Here is a 15,353-nt window from a genome sequence, read left to right as displayed (position 1 = left end):
ATCCAATGCCACATCACCGATGAGTTTGACCGTGGGTTTTGAAAGTGACCCGAAAAGAGTTATTGATTTAAGTGTTAAGTTGTAATGATATGATATGGAAGTTATTATTCATTAATAAAATTCAAGCTTTGCTTTTGTGACAAGGAAGCGAGTGGTTTACTTAAGTAGAAATTGACGTTTAACCCCAAATATATTGTATTTTAAACATTTTAGTCCTGCTCTCTCGAACCTAGTACTAGGAGATCCAAATTTACCTTATCGAAGACGAGTTAGTCCTTTTTTTAACGATTTAATCCAAACTGATAATTTTCACTGTCGAAAATACCCATCACGATGTCACTTCTTCTTAATTCAGTTCCCCTTTTTCATTTTCATGTCTGAAACAACTCTCATGTAAAGAACAGATCCTAAACCTAATCCCTTCTCCAAGCGTAAATTTGAGAATCAAACAAACAATCGATTAAATTTGATGCAACTTGAAAACCTAAATCGTTATCAGCAGTAACATTTTTTTCTGAAGATTAGTCCGGGGGGAAAACTGATGAGATTCAAGTTCAGAAGAGTTTATCGTTGAAAGCGAAGAACGTAAAACTAGGATCTGGGATTTCTAGTGAGGGGTAATGAAATATGATTTTTCATCTTAATCTAATTTCGGAATTTTAATTCCTTGTATGTGTTGTTGCTAATCATGAATATCTGATCATTTGAATTCCATCTTACTTTCGATTTTCTAAGTAATCAGTTTGGGAATTGAATCTTAGGTTTCTTAATTAATAATTGAATATTTCTGTTTGTCCTAGTCGTAATACAAGAGGAACACAATTTTTGCTTGCGTATTAGTTTTTGTTCCTTTATTGTCTATTGTTGATCTAGTTATGTTGATGCAGGTTGGCTTGAGATTACTTATATCTCCACTTAATAAGAACAACTTGGTGACTCTATTATATTATCTAATTTGCTTAATTAGTCGTTTTTGCATTGTGACTTTTGTAAGAATAAGAAATGAAAAGTTTTCTGTAAATTTATTAATTTTCATTGTGAATTTTGATGTATTGGTCTCAAATTATTAATCTCGTTCCGATTGCTGATCAGTCATGCCTTACTTAGCTAAACATGAGTGTTTGCAGTTGCACTGTCATGGGATTGCATTGCCTGTATATAATATATTCAAGGCTATTGAGAAGAAGGATCCCGCTCAACAGAAAGAGGCTTATATACTGGGCAGGTTTGTGCTTTGTTATCTTTACCCATCAGAACATTGTCCTGCATTAGCTGTTAGTCGATAGCAAAAACTCATTAAATCAAACACTATGACTGTCGATTTCTATGGTAAAGGCCCTTAAGAGTCCCTTGCATAACTTCTGAAACTCTTAGGTCGAAAAAAAGAAATTGCTAGCTAGTAATACTTAAATGAAGAGCAGTAAGATCTTCTTTAAACAATCATGCCAATTTCCAGCTTCTCATACTGCTGTTTTTCACCGACTAGTTATATGTTTGTGCAACATTTGGTACTTTTAGCCTTGTGGGGGATTCTCTGACAAAATTATGCCCTGGTAAATGGATCTTAGGCCTTTTTTTCTTTCCCAATACTATGATCAACTAAACTACTAGATTTCCTCCACTTATATAATGATTTGGAGGCATGAAACTGAGGCTTATGTAATTTTCTCTCTGTTCGCAGGTGTCTCATGTACTACCACATTAAGTGTGTATTTCTCGTGTGGCTCCAACATCCATCTGTTGCGTGAGTAAAACTAGATTTAATACTCTGATGCATCCCCACAATTCTCAGAATTTTGACTGTATTGCTCCTTCCACTTGTGTTTATGGTTGGCTATTTACCTTTATTAACTTTAGATTTGTGTTAACTCATCTATATATTTTGATTAAGCTTTAGTGACATTTCTAAATTAATAGGTATTAAAACTCTTTGTAACTCTTTGTACTCATAAGAAATAAATATACTTGGAATTTTGAATGCTCTGAGTTTTGATATTTAGACTATGCAACGACATTATTTATGTACATTGATGCATGCCATCTACGCATCTTCCTTCCTTCTCTGTAGCGTGTTATTGTTGCCAATGTCAAGCATGGAATTATGTCAGTATAGTCAAGCATGGAATTATGTCAGTAAAGAAGTCACTTGGACTTGGTAGGGACCAGTTTTTTGTGTATTTATACTTTTTTCTTGTGACAAAGAGTAGCATAGCCATCCCTAAATTCGTAGAGGCCTAAAGAGAAGTATCCACTAGGCAAGTCGATAATGATCTGAACATCATTTGACTGTTTTGGAAAAACCTCTGTTATGTTTGGGCATGTAGATCTAAAAGATGCGCCAATGTGATTTCTATAAGGAGTCCAATCATATTTGGAGAGCTAGTAGAACCTGACACGTGATTACTGTTGGTTAGAAATTTATTTTCTCTATTCTGATCATGGATTCGATAAAGCACTAAGAAATGCCACTTCTTCTAAGATTTCTTAATTAGTTGATGTATTTTATCCATCCTTTAGCCATTCCGTTTTACTAGTTCTACCCATCCTTAAGCCATTCCATTTTACTAGTTTCAAATTAGTTTGTCACTATCTAAGTTCACATAGTTTTATTGACATCCTTTTTTATTGCTAACAAGCATCCCGCTGCAACATCTCAATCCAAAGGCTTCCCTGAGCAGGAAATATAATTGCTTGCCACTAAGACATAAAACATGTAAACTATGTGTTGTTTTCTTATGGCTTTAATTTTGTATAATTGCTATTTAACCAAGTGTACCTCATGTTTATTTTTCAGTTCTATGATATTTTTTGATTTTTCGAAAAATATTTATACGGGATTAATATTTTATAGTTGTACGAATGTTGATTCTTAATGTGTACATAATTGTACACATGTTGACTTTTAATGTGCACATAGTTGTACACCAGTTCATTCTTAATATGTACATAATTGTACACTTGTTGAATTTAAGTCGCTCTGCTGGGAATTGAAGTTGGTTCATACCTCTTGGTCAGAGCTCTGTTGGACATTGAAGTTGGTTCATACTGTTGGGCATTGAAGTTGGTTCATACCTCATGTTTATTTTCCACCAGTTGGTCCTTAATTTGTTTCTCTCTTTTGAATTGGCTTAGGTACCGACTCAATTTTTTTAATGTGTATAATCTTGTACACATTTTTATTTTTAATGTGTACATAGTTGTACATTTCTTGATCGTTAATGTGTGCACATCTTGATCGTTGAAGCATGTGGGGTTTTCTGTTCCTGCAGCATTATGAGTTTTATTACTATTGTTACTTATTTTCCTTTGAATTTGTTTTTGATGAACTATTTTCTTACTCACAGGATGTATGCATAGAAGGACCATAAAATATCGGGATGTCTGTTTTAAGGAAACAGAGAGTGCATGTAATACAAGAAGATTTTGAGATTTTGGCAGCCAAAGTAATGAAGAAGGAAACATAAAAGAACAGGTCACTCAGAGTTTAAAAGTTGAAATTAAAGTCAGCAAAGCTCAGATTTGGGACACTTCTGGTCAAAAAAAGGTCAGTTTTATTTTCTTTCTCATTTGGGGTTTTCACAATATCTTATACTGTGAGAAAATGTTGGGAACTAGTCGCAAATGTTAGTGTATTTGTATTTTTTCCATTGTGCTTGAAACTGTCAATGCAGTCTTTAGCTTAACTACTATTGTTATTGTAGAAAATGTGGGAAGAATTCAAATCCCTATTTTTGTCCTCAACTACAAGTTAGATAATTTCTGTTATAGTTTATTGACTTGGATGTCATCATGAAAAAATTTAGTATAGTTTGATATATCACATGCTACAGCACTATGAATAGACGGATGTTTTAGTATAGCTATGTTTGTACAGCTGATGCATCTCAATGTATGACTGATGCACATTTCAATGGATCGAATAAACACTAAAATCATATTTCATTTTGGTACTGGTTATTCCAAACAACCTGAGGAGTTATATAATGATTGAGCGAACTTGGCCTTTGAGTGTAGCTCCATTTTTCTTTTTCAATTTTATAAAGATAGTATCTTCTCAGGGTGTACAATCTGGTGCATATGTGCAAAAAATGACTCCATAAGCTTATGTTTTGCATACGTAACTAGGGTGTGCAAATTGGTGCACATGGGGAAAAGATTGACTTGATAAGCTCATGCTGGATACATGCCTAGGTGTACAAACTGGTGCACGTGTAAAAAAACAACTCTGTAAGCTTGTGCTTGTGTTACCAGTTTGCGCACATGGTTTTGATAGTCATACTCTATAAGTCATGTTTCTTTCACTGTAGGTTTTTAGATTTGGTTAGCGGATCTTGTTTTTGACGCTTCATATTCATGGTTTTTAATGGTCCTTTCAGTATAGGAATCAACCTTACGTAGTTGCATTAGTTTTTAGTCGCTGAAGTAGAGTTTTTTTTCTTTTTCTGGTTTACGTTTCTGTTGATAGTTTTAACATGATTTCAACCAATGTAGATTAGTTTTCGAAACCAACTTCTGGTAGTAGTACTTCTGAAGATCAATAACTAGGTGGTTGGATACGAAATTACGAATATTCACGGTTGCTGCATCCAAGCCATACTTTGATATGGACACGTCTGGATGAGTTGTTTCCTGTTTCTATGTTGCCTGGCTTCCACATTAAATTTATGAATTCTAGCATTGTAGCATATAATATTGTAAGGATAACTCTAGTACTAGGATCCTATTCCATTAAAAAGAAATGTAGCGGCGGTAGATGCTCAGAAATCATAAAACTGAAGTTTAGTGTTCGCTTAGATTCACCGTTTTTTGTCGTTGGGAACCTACTCTAGTTTCATACTTTTTAAGCTAATGTGTATATAGTTGTACACCCGTTGATTGTAAGGGTATTTGTTGAGGTGTACATGTTTGTACACATGCTGGTTATTACTCGAAATAATAGGTATCTTCTTTTACCTTCTTATGGGTCCTAATTTAAAGACATGGTTGAGTTTCCGTAAAAACATTTACTCCAAATTTTCAGAATTAGCTTAATAGTGAATCTAACAAAAGATGAATGTTTTTGATATTTTTGTGTTTTCTTTTTTGATGGTGTAAACAGGGTGCTTGTGAGTCACTAACTAAATCATGTCTGTTGTGGAAGCATTACAGAGGATGATACTCAAAAGCACAGTTGCACCCAAAAGTACTAGTGAAACCGTGAAAGTGATGATACTCACAACTCTTTTTCTTTTCTTTTTTGAGCAGACAGTTGCACCCGTAGCTCGAAACTGGTTTGATCCGGTCTGGTCGAGTTGTCCATGATTTAATTCAATTTTTGTTGGGTCTATCTTGCAGATGGTCATTGTTGATGATGACGACGATAGAGAAAATGAAGGAGATCTAATAATGGCAGCAGAATTAGCAACTCATGAAGCTATGGCGTTTATTGTAAACCATGGAAACTAAGATTTTCTGATGTTAATAGCATGCTTCTTATGTGTTTAGGTACTTGCTATGTGTTAAATTTTTGTAGCACGCTTGTTAGTGGTGCTTAGGTGGACTATTTAAGTTGCCTGTTGTCTTGTCTTTGGATTTTTTAGATTTTTGGAGATGTGTACATATTTGTACACCAATCTAAATTAAGATTTAAAAAAGTGAAAATTATATAGTCATATGGGTACTCTTTTTATAACTCTCGGATAGAGCTTTCCGAATATATAAAGTTTGTGAATTTTGGACAAACGGTTTAAAAGACAAATTATTATTAAATTTTTTTTTATAGATTTTTAAATTTGATTATTTTATATTATTTAAAATGGATGACTTCATCATAAGTCAGTCATTTCGAACTAAACTGTAAATATTTGGACCAAAGTTTAAATCAGTAAGGTTATATATGTATTTTTCATATTTTAAATAATTTTTGGATTAAATTGTACCAAATTGAATGTATGTGGACTAACTAGTATATTTTGATGGGATTTTGGACTAAACGGTATTTTTCCCTTTACTTAATGCTGATCGACTCGTCTGTGTAGTGGTACAATATAGTTGGCATCAGATTTCTTTTTTGGGTACCTGACTCGATGACAGGCGGTGGAGACAAACATAGAGTAAAAGAGTTGGCTGCTACACAACAAACTCACTCGGATCAGTTGCTTATTATTGAAACTTAGCTTCATGATCAGTCTAAATCAAAGAAAGCTTCAGATCTTTTCATGACCATACGGTTCTCAGTTCTGTTTAAATATTTGGATATAGATCTACTACCGACTTCCGACTCCAATGTTATCGATCCTTCAGTTTACTCTAGTTTGGGTTCAATCGGTGATTTTCATAAGACTAAATTTTCATCTAAGAAGGACTTAGTTAGGTATTTTTCATTGAACCCCAAAATCGATTCCCGAAATTTAATGGAACCAATCCTTGTGGGTGGATTCTTAAGTGTGATCGTTATCTTTAATTTACATCACCTAGAGGTATATATCAAAAGGTAGCATTCGCTTCGTTGCATCTGGATGGTTCAACAGATCCATGGTTTTTGGATTATCAGGAAGGTAATTATTTCATTGATTGTAAAAAATTTGTTAATGATGTCTGTGGTAGATTTGAAGATGTCCAATCATAACTACATAGGTAGTTATAATAAACTGTCTCAAGACTAGTGGAGGATTATGACTAGAGGTATGAAACATTGAAAGCTCTTACGAAGATCAGCAACAAATCTCTCTCAAATGAATATTTACTTCAATTTTTCTTAGTGGGTTAATGGATGAAATGCGAACCACAATGCAAATGTTTAAACCCGCATCTGACACTCATGTTATTTACCTTGCAAGAATACAATAGGCTTATGTTTCTATTTCATCATCCAAAGCTAAACCTATTTCAAAAACCTTCCATCCTTCTATAACTAATTTTACTGGTTCTTCTTCTTTTCATAAACCACCACCACTTAAATTCCAATTATCACTCACCCCACCACACCTCCTAGAATTGAAACTTCAACACCATCTATAAAGAGGTTAACCCCAACTCAGATGCACTCTAGAATAGCTAAAGGAATATGTTACAACTGTGAGGAACTTTATAAGCCATGACATTTGTGTAAGACTCCTCAAAAATGTTTGTGTTAGTAGCTTAAGGTGAAGAGAGTAGCACTATACCAATTGAGGACAATGGGACAGGGATTTGTCACCCCACAACTTTTGTTGAGCCCACTATGAAGATATCTCTCCACGCATTAATCAAAAATGTATCCCCAAACATTATTCAACTTCCGATAAATTCTCTAAAATTATCATATTATGGTCTTGGTGGACACTAGAAGCACCCACGACTTTCTGGATGCTATATTGGTTAAGCAACTAGGACTATCCATATGGTTGTGACAGTGGCTAATGGGGATAACACTATCAATGATAAAGTTTGTCAAGACCTCAAATGGGAGATGCAGGGATCTATTTTATTTTGGTGATTTAGAATTTTCCTTTAGGTGGCTGCGATATGGTTCTCGGGGCCGATCGGATGCGAAAATTATGTAATGTACTTTTCAACTTTTCTCGGCTTATTATTTCCTACATGCACCAGGGGAGTAGGTTTACTTACAGGGAAGTTCTTCTCAACCATCTGCCAGGTTACTTAGTGCTTATGGTATTAAAATTTTTCTTAAAAATAATACTCTAGCTTTAACATGCCATTGTTTTTCTTAAAAGTAAACCCATCCCCCATCCATTTCAGCAACTCCAATTGAACAGATGCAAGCATCCAATTCTTTATTGATAGACTCATTTCAGGATGTTTTTGCTGAACCGGTTTTATTACCTCCTTGCGCATTGGATCGTAAAATACCACTCAAAACCAATCCCACCTTACAAGGACCATATAAATGTCCTTATGTCTATAAATCTATTATTGAACAATTAGTGAAGGAAACGTTGGATGCTGGACTCATCCATAATAGTCATAGTCGTTTTGCATCACCCATATCACTTGTTAAGAAAAAAGACAATTCTTGACACTTTTGTGTCGGTTATAGAAGATTGGATGATATGACTATTAGGGACAAGTGTCCTATACATATTATTGATGAACCTCATGGCGCAATTTTTTTCTCCAAAATAGACCTTTGATCCGGCTATCACCATATTCGATTGTATGCATCAAACATTCTTAAAACGGCATTTCGGGCTCATCATGGACATTATACGTTTAGAGTCATGTCTTTTGGGATTTCTAATGCCCCAGACATATTCTAGGCTTTAATGAATGAAAATTTTCAACCATTTCTAAGATAATATACTTATATTTTTAGACGACTTCTTGGTTTACAATGCAACATTGGAGGAGCATGTAGTTCATTTGAAGAACACCTTGTCACTACTCCGAAAACACTCTTCGCTAAATTGTTCAAGTGTTCGTTTGGATAAACTCAGTTGTGGTATTTAGGCCATCTCGTTAATGTTGAGGAGTTGCAGCGGAACCTGTAAAGATCTTTGCAATGCAAAGTTGGCCACAACCGAAATCTCTCAAGACGTTAACAGGTTACTCTAGGCACTTTATTAATGGGTACAATATAAATTTCTAGGCCTTTAACTGATATGTTGAGGAATGAATCTTATGCTTGTTCTCCAATAACACTTTAAGCTTTCACTTAGCTCAAGGAAGCTATGATTTCAGCTCTTGTTTTGGCTTTACCGAGGTTTAGAAAACCATTTGAACTCGAGACTGACGCTTGTTCAAGAGGTGTGGGTATTGTTATTATGCAAGAGGGTAAGCCGAATACATTTTTTTTCAGTACGCCTCTTCGGTATACTATATTAGATACAAAAAGGGGTTAGATAATAAAGCCGATGATGCTAGGAATTGCCACAATTTCTTTAGAATGTTTTTGTTTATCTTCTGTACAACCTGAATGAGATCAAGGCGTGCTTTCTAGTTATGATAAGGTGTTTATGGGTGAAAACTGTTTCTGCTGGTTTTGGTAAATTTGGGTGTGTGTGGATGAGAAACGAATCTAAACCCTAAACAAATGCACTGCACGGGAGTGCTTTTGATTCGAGAGATCAATCTATACAATTCTGGCCTAAACCAAGAAATGGTCGTTCCAGACTTGCTTCGGTCACAAAGTGAAGGAGATGGGGTTGATCTTAGGGAGGGAAGCGAGGAAGGTGTTGAGATTGTGAAGGTGTTGGTTGTTTTATGACTTGTATCAGAATGTTGAACTGGCTTGCACAATGTAAGCTATCAGTTCTGGGTATTTTCTGGATACTATGACAACACTTGGTTTCTCTGTGCTTGTCTCTTGTGTTTTTGGAAATAGGTAAAGGACCTATTTATACAAGTCATTGAGCGCAAAACCCTCATCTCGTAGGAAGTGGAGGAAGTTGAGTGATGGAGTAGTGGGGTCGTGTGAGTGATTGCACGATCACGTCTTGGCCCACTTACCTCATCCTATTAACCGTTCATGCCTCCTGACACGTTCTTGTAAATGGGCGTGTTGCACGCCGCACGCTGCACACCGCCAGACCAATACCCCAGTAAGTAAGGCTGCACAAGACCCGGTCCAAAGTACCTGTACCGGTTAGGAACCAAAAAACCCGGACTTGTACCGTACCGGATCCGGAGTTTCCGGTACATGTACCGGTTCTGAAAGTAGAGACCCGGAGTAGGCCGGTACAAATAATGGTTCTGGGGTGAGTCCTGCCCTGTCCCGGCCCATATGTCCCGGTTAATCATAGCCTTAGATTTTTTTTAGGAATCTTACATCCTGACCATCCACTAAGCATATATATTTCCAATTTTATTGACCTACTCACTGTTTCTCTCGATTCTTCTTAAGAAAATTTTCTCCTCTTCTTCGTTTTTTCCGACAGAGAGCCATTCCCACTCACCATTACAGCCTCCACCACCAGAATCACCACCACCGTATTTTTCTTGTTATCTTGTTCTTTACACTTGGGTACAACTACTATAGATGTTAATTAATTTAGGGTTCATGTTTAATTAATTTTGGAGAAATTAGGGTTTGTGGTTGTTTAGTTGGGGGTTTAATCGATCCATTACAGAGAAGTTTCAGACGACGAAGAAGATAAGGTGGTGCAATTGGCTAGGATGGAATGGTGCTGCTTCACGAATTATTTATAAATCGATTTATCTTCTTCATGTTCTTCAATTTTTTATTATTTTTTTTGGAATTTCATGAATAATTGAGGGAACAATTTGGAGGTTTGTTCAAATTTGGTGTTACTTTAAGTTAATTGAGATTGGTTTAAGCATTGGGTGATGCCTGGCTTTTGTATATTTTTAACGAGATTTGCTTGATTTCGAATTTTAGGGCTTGTAGTCTTATAATAGGGTTTCCTAATTCTATTGTTACGTTTACTGTTTAGTGTTTTTGATTCATTCTTTTCCCTGTCCTTGATTCCAAGTTTTGTTATGTCTTTGAGTTGATTAGAATAGTCTCATACGTTTTGTTATCTTTTGATTTTGTTGAATACACATAGAAATGTGGATTTCGCGATTCAATAACTGATCAAACTCATCTCTTGATCAATGATTAATACACTGTCTATAACCGATTTAGAGTCTGGGACATCTTTTGAGTACCAATAGATTTGGATGAAGATGATTACGTAACTGCAGCGGGTAAAAACCCGGTACCGGAATGGAAACTCCAGGTACATGTACAGGTATCGGTCCTCGAAGTGAGGAAACGGTCAACACCAGGTACAGGTACCGGGTTCACAAGAAACCCGGATTGTAACGGGTTCATAAGAAACCCGGATTGTACCGGCTCATGTGTAGCTCTACCAGTAAGTATCCCCCAGTTTGTGACATGCTTGATGTCTCGAATTTCCAGTCTCACCGGTACAGGTACAACTCCAGGTACATGTACAGGTACATGTATCGGTCCTCGAAGTGAGGAAACGGTCAACACCAGGTACATGTACCGGGTTCACAAGAAACCCGGATTGTAACGGGTTCATAAGAAACCCGGATTGTACCGGCTCATGTGTAGCTCTACCAGTAAGTATCCCCCAGTTTGTGACATGCTTGATGTCTCGAAAGAATTGATCGTGGGACCCACAGGAAGTAGCATATGGTGCTAGGTTAAATAACTGAGTTATTTAGGAAACCGCTATTCATGAAATATCGTGTATACTCTATATATGTAATGCATCGAATACAATCAATATGTACGAAGCATCACTGTTTTAAAGCTTAACGGAGCATGTCGCGGATTAAGCGTTCTTAAAATAGCTGCATGCCCAACCATCTTCGAGTGATTGTTTAGAGGTCGTATGGGCGGGCCATCCCTTGGCCGATCACTCCTTGTGGTAGAGTGACGGACGGTGATCACCAAGATGCCTCATTGGTCGTTTAACCTTTAATCTAGGATGTCCGACCAAGCTGGCAGAGTTGGACGAACGAGATGATCTGCGACACGCGTTTGCGACCGTTGATGGATTTTAGGGTTTTGAAGAGGTGCGCAAGCATCATTTTTTGGATTGACCGCAATCAAGCATGGACACCTCTTTTGGTGGGACCGACCGGGCATGCGTGTAGACAGCTTGCCGATGTACAAGTCCATGTTGTCTCGTCTCACGAAGGTGCGATATAGGCCACTCAATTTCACCGGCAAAGGTGAGTGGTTGAGATCGGTTTGCAGCAGAAATCCATTGCCGCAAAGGATTTGGAAGCCGCGTGACATGCCACTTTTGGGCGTGCGTTTCGAGGCGCTCAGCCGTGGTTAGCCTAGGCCGATAGGTCACACGCATAGGTGGGCCCACAGTGATCTCGTTGATACTCTCTGGACCTCTTAAGTCTGCATCTACACCCTCCATCTAAGCCGGCGAAGATGGAAGGTCGTGATCAAACTGCGACACATATGCCATGCCGCAACCTAATTAGGGTTTAAAATGGTCACGCACACATGGTTTTGACTAATCGGTTTTGCAGGTTAGGCTTCTCCTTTGGAGAGGTCGATCATGTGGGGCCCACATTAGGCTGTTAGTGAGCATATGTGCACCTCCCTGACGGTCCTAGGAGCGATCTAAGCCATCCAAGTATGCTTGCGAAGTTGGATGGTTGTGATCGACTTAAGACGCTAGTGGAGTTTCCACGACCCTTTTAGCATTACGCCAGCCTCACTTCGAGCAAGCGTTCATTTCTCTAAGGCTAGGTCGTGAGAAAACCGATCAAGTGGATGAGGAGTGGGCCCGCTAATGTGTGTGTTGGTGCCTCCTCCATCTTTCATGGTGCGATCTAAGCCGTCCAATCAAGCTAGCGAAGTTGGACGGTCACGATCGTTTTGAGACTGTCTTAAGCAGTCTTGCTCGTTCGCGCTTCTTCCAAAGAAGCGCGACCACCCTACTTTAGGGCTGGCGTTTTGGCATGCTGGGAAGTAAAGTGTAATGTTTGACCAGCTAGGGCACAAATAGACCCGCTGGTGGTCATAACGGTGATAGCCTGCTCCTGCTAGGGTTCGTATAGGCTTGTTAAATTTTGCGGCCAACTTGCGTGGCCGTGATCGTTTCTGAGACTGACATGACAATCCAGATTTCCCTTAGGGAATTAAACATGCTCGATCGGGCTAATATAAGCGCACCGACATAGGGTTCTCTTGGTTAGAGAATGTTATGGTCTGCGGGTATTTCATGCATGCCTCACTATTGACAATTGAAGATTCGTGTTACTCTATTGAGAGTAAACACTCAGTCGTCATGCCGCACCAATAATGAGAGTCCTGCTGAGAACAACATAGGAAATACAGAGCAACTCATGCATTAATTAATAATGCTATAAATACACATAATATTTGGGATTGTTGCTACATGCACCATTCTGGGTGAATTTTGTATCTTTATCGAATTGCTTCGATTAAATAAAGCGAAGAAGTATTCATCACTCATTAAACGACTTTACCCTTTGCAGGATGTCAACACTGTAGATGGTGGATTTTAGACAAAGGGTAGAATTGTAAAACTATAATCCAAATTCGGCAATCGAATGAGTATTGAGACTCATGTCTCTCATTAAAGCATGAAAGCTCATGTCATAAATCTCTGACTGAGAAGACTGTCTCTCAGAGTACGTGTAGATGTGTAGTCTCTCAGCTGAGGCCACGGCACATCTCATGAATACTGAGCAATTTCAGTAATTATTCCGGATCCGGCAGTCAGATGAGTATCGAGACTCATGTCATGAAAGCTCATGCCACCTCTGATGAAGAAAGTCTCTCAAAGAAGATGAAGATGTGCAGTCTCTCAGCTGAGGCCACGACACATCTCATACTGTGTAGAATCGAAAGATTGGGCGGCTCCTAGACAACATGTCTGCTAGTATAGAGCGACAACGTCTTCGGGATGTAACCAGATTTTCCCCGAATATGCAAGAGGAATATGACACTCCAGCAAGTTCATATTGCTCAACCCTTAGATAATTAATGCTCATAGACAGGAAGCCCTTCTAGTACAGAGCCAACAATTAATTATCTTAAATTGTCTGAATATCCAACAATATTCTACGAGCCATCGTCTGAATATCCAGCAATATTCTACGAGTCATCAATTAATCGCCTGAATAGTCAGCAATATTCTACGATTCCTCGTTATATTTCGTTACTTCAACTGTGGTTCTTCCCAGCAGGATTCCACAGGTTAGTAATAAATATTCAACGAAACAGGCATCTGGGCATCGAATAAGCCCTGAGAAAATGATGCAAGTGTAATTAGCAGATAATACACATACCAGCATTCTGAATGCACGAACGAGCATTTTAAAAATACGAACGAACGAGGAACCTATGCAAAATAGGAAGGGAAAATAATAATAATAAAATATTAAAAAAAGCGCCAGGGGACTAGGCTAACCAGCCGGCCAGTCATGCCGTAACTAGTCCCGCGCCCAATTTTATATTTTACCATATTTTTACTATTTTCACGATCTCATGAAAATCCTCTCGTTCGAGCAAATTTCCTTTATTTCAAAGAAATTATCTAAATCACATGATTTTATCAAAATATAATAAAATTAGGGAGAGGTGTCGCGGGACCGAGCACCAGCCGGCCATGCCTTGGCCGTGGCCGGTCCCACACCTCACGTCTCCATTATTTTAATATTTCTCTCAAATTATCAAAATTCCTTGATTTTATGAATTTTCCCTAAAATCATGAAAATTACCTAATTTCATGTATTTTTATCTAAATCACATGATTTTATCAAAAAATAATAAAATTAGGAAAAGGTGTCGCGGGACCGCCGGCCGGCCGATCATGCCTTGGCCGTGGCCGGTCCCACACCTCACGTCCCATTATTTTATTCCTTCTCAAATTATGAAAATTCCTTGATTTTATGAATTTTCCCTAAAATTACCTAATTTCATGTATTTTCTCTAAAATCATGGAAAATATTAAAAAATTAGGAAAACTTGTGGGACCGGGCTCTAGCCGGCCGGCCATGCCCTAGCCGGTCCCACACGCCCATTATTTTATTATTATTTGGTGTTTGGTTTCCTGATTTCATGAAACTCCCTGATTTCAACAAAATATCTTGGTTTTCAACAAATCCCTTTGATTTTATGAAAAATTATCTAAAATCATCAAAATTACATAAAATTGGGAAGAGTGCCTTGGGCCCGCGCCCATTGGCCCCGGCCATGCCACGGCCATTGCCGGTCCCACACTCCCATTCCCTATTTTATATTTTAATTTATGTCTCTCATCTCATGGAAGTTCCCTAATTTCGCCAAACTCTCCAGTTTCATGGAATTTCCCTTAAATCAGAGAAAAATACATAAAATCACATAAAACTGGGAAAAGCATGTGGGACCGCGTGTCAGCCGGCCGGCCATGCCCTAGCCGTGGCCGGTCCCACACCTTGTGATTCCTTGTTTATTTATTATTTTCATCATCTCATGTATTTTTGCCGGTTTCAGCAAAACCATGGATTTTGCATATTTTCTCCAAATGTTGCTCAAACGTGCATCAGAAAATATCAAAATTCTCAGGACTGAAGCACGGACATATGGTGACACGGGCACATCCCCTTGACCGACCAAGGGTGACCCTGAGGCTTGCAAACAGCTGGTCCCGCATGTTTTAATGATTTTAACCTAATTTGCTCAGTTGCTCATATTAGGTTCGAACTCTTTCCAAACAATTGGAAGTTCGCTCAAACGACCATCTACTGGTCCCACGACCATCAAGAGCCGGTCTCATGACCTCTTGGTCGGCCCTCATATTTTCTACATCAGGTTTTATGATTTGTGCTCACACGAGCATTATTTCAGTAAATGATTAAACCACATTTAATCATTCTTTCACCAACTGGTCCTCAAGAGACTTTGGTATTTTTGCTCATTCGAGCATCTG

The 15,353-nt window shown here is 38.1% G+C and overlaps 1 long non-coding RNA gene across 2 annotated transcripts; it reads left to right on the top strand.

Annotated features, from left to right (window-relative positions):
* Window positions 1–220: 220 nt before the first annotated feature.
* LOC113281314 lies at window positions 221–5,715 on the top strand. 2 transcript variants are annotated; one of them, XR_003326017.1, is made up of 6 exons: window positions 221–617; window positions 1,128–1,225; window positions 1,682–1,744; window positions 3,345–3,544; window positions 5,099–5,202; window positions 5,335–5,715. It is a non-coding gene; the product is annotated as an uncharacterized LOC113281314 (long non-coding RNA). The 2 variants fall into 2 exon arrangements; XR_003326016.1 differs by having other exon boundaries at window positions 223–617; window positions 5,099–5,651.
* The last annotated feature ends 9,638 nt before the right edge of the window (window positions 5,716–15,353 follow it).

This window comes from Papaver somniferum, chromosome 5 (assembly GCF_003573695.1).
Source record: "Papaver somniferum cultivar HN1 chromosome 5, ASM357369v1, whole genome shotgun sequence".
NCBI classification, from domain to species: domain Eukaryota; kingdom Viridiplantae; phylum Streptophyta; class Magnoliopsida; order Ranunculales; family Papaveraceae; genus Papaver; species Papaver somniferum.
This window is presented reverse-complemented; position numbering and strand designations above follow the sequence as displayed.